Consider the following 2,556-nt stretch of genomic DNA (forward strand, 5'->3'; position numbering starts at 1 on the left):
ACGGCGGGGGTGTCCGGCGGGGGGGCGGCCCCTTCTTCGGGACACAGAAGCGATCTGGTGACAGGTAAGTCGCCAGGATCGCTTCTGTTGTAAAGCCGACAGTCGGCTCTACAAATTTAAACAGACTCCCGGCGGCAAAAGTCGCCGGGAGTCTGTTTAAACAGCCCCGATGCTGGCGACGTACACTGTACGTCGTCAGTCACGAAGGGGTTAATATAGTAAAAAATTAAAACCCCAGTCACAGGCGAGAGGACGAGCGGATTTTTCAAGCCCTGCACATATACATACACACACACACACTGCCAGGGTGTATTTATTTTTAATTCACAGAGTTTAGCTTAAAGTACACAAAATTAACCTAGTGAATACTTTACCCGTTTTAAAGAATAGGTGTATACGGGCACCAGAAAAAGAATAGGTGTAAACGGGCACCATAGAGGAGAATAGGTGTAAAGGGGCACCATAGAGGAGAATAGGTATAAACGTGCACCACGGAGGAGAATAGGTATAAACGTGCACCATGGAGGAGAATATGTGTAAACAGGCACCATAGAGGAGAGTAGGTGTAAACGGGCACCATAGAGAAGAATAGGTGTAAATGGGCACCATAGAGAAAAATTAGGTGTAAACGGGCACCATAGAGGAGAATAGGTGTAAACGGGCACCATAGAGGAGAATAGGTGTAAACGGGCACCATAGAGGAGAATAGGTGTAAACGGGCATCACGGAGGAGAATAGGTGTAAACGTGTACCACGGAGAATAGGTGTAAACGGGCACCATAGAGAAGAATAGGTGTAAACGGGCACCATAGAGAAGAATAGGTGTAAACGGGCACCATAGAGAAGAATAAGTGTAAACGGGCACCATAGAGAAGAATAAGTGTAAACGGGCACCATAGAGAAGAGTAGGTGTAAACGGGCACAATAGAGAAGAGTAGGTGTAAACGGGCACCATAGAGAAAAATAAGTGTAAATGGGCACCATAGAGAAGAATAGGTGTAAACGGCACCATAGAGAAGAATAGGTGTAAACGGGCACCATAGAGAAGAATAAGTGTAAACGGGCACCATAGAGAAGAGTAGGTGTAAACGGGCACCATAGAGAAGAGTAGGTGTAAACGGGCACCATAGAGAAAAATAAGTGTAAACGGGCACCATACAGGGGAATAGGTGTAAACGTGCACCATAGAGAAGAATAGGTGTAAACGTGCACCATACAGGGGAATAGGTGTAAACGGGCACCATAGAGAAGAATAAGTGTAAACGGGCACCATGGAGAAGAATAAGTGTAAACGGGCATCATAGAGAAGAATAAGTGTAAATGGGCATCATAGAGAAGAATAGGTGTAAATGGGCACCATAGAGAAGGATAGATGTCAATGGGCACCATAGAGAAGGATAGATGTCAATGGGCACCATAGAGAAAAATAAGTGTAAACAAGCACCACAGAGAATAAAAGGTATTTTCATTGCAGTGTCATTGCACTGACATAGGACAACTGGCTGTTATGTGAAGGGGTTAATCACATAATAGAAATCACCAGCACTCAGATGACATCTCTCATCCAAGGTTGGAGTGCAGGTGATTTCCTATTAGGGGTTAATCACATGACATGATGAAGGCACAATTTCTTCTTCTAGTCTCCTGTAGCCTTATAAGTATGTATGTAACAAATTCCTTTTCCGAGACACGAGATATACTTCAATGGGGAAAGGACACCTATGGCACTCCAGCTGTTTAGGAACTACAAGTCCCATGAGGCATTGCAAGACTCTGAATGCCACAAGCATGACTTCCAAAGGCATAAGCATACTGGGATTTGTAGTTTCACGCACCTGGAGATTCAAAGTTGCCTACCCATGTACTACACCCCCTACAGTGTACACAATCAGACCACGAATACGACTCCCATCTACTCAGTACAGGTACATCCGGTCTCTCCAATCCATTACTTCCGAAATATAAAACTGAATCCCAGAATACAGAGAGGAGCTCCCGCAGCTTCCCCCTTGTGTGTCGTACCATACAGAGCAGCACAGCTTCTCTTCCAGCTCTCGCAGCGCCTCTCGGGTCCGGCTCCAGTCATCCATGTGTCGGATCATGACGGAGTCTCCGCTGTCCGGAGGTCGGTTCCCGGATCGGACTCGTAAAGGCATGGTGGTGGGTTCAGCACACAGGTCCGGGCGGAGACTTAAAAAATGGCGCGGAGCTGGCGGAGAGGAGTGGTTTCCAGGAGTTCATGGCGGTCATGTGTCCGGGCGGAGCGCCGATCTCGCAGTACTATGAGAGCTGCTGTATGGGGGAGTCAGTGTGAGGCAGAGGCAGCTCTCGCCGGCTCGGGGGGAGACGTGTAGATCGATTATGGGGGAAGGAGGTGTGTGGGGAAATTGAAGATTTATGGAGGGGAAATGTGTGGTTTAGGAAGGGTTGGGAGAGATGTGTGCATTAAAAAGAGGGGAAATGTGTGGATAATGGGGGATGAGCGAGAGATGTGTGGGTTATGGAGATTTATGATGGTGAGAGGAGGAGGTAGTGGATTATGGAGGGGGAAGTATG

Source organism: Nanorana parkeri, unplaced genomic scaffold, assembly GCF_000935625.1.
Source record: "Nanorana parkeri isolate BGI_ZX_2015 unplaced genomic scaffold, ASM93562v1 scaffold1299, whole genome shotgun sequence".
NCBI classification, from domain to species: domain Eukaryota; kingdom Metazoa; phylum Chordata; class Amphibia; order Anura; family Dicroglossidae; genus Nanorana; species Nanorana parkeri.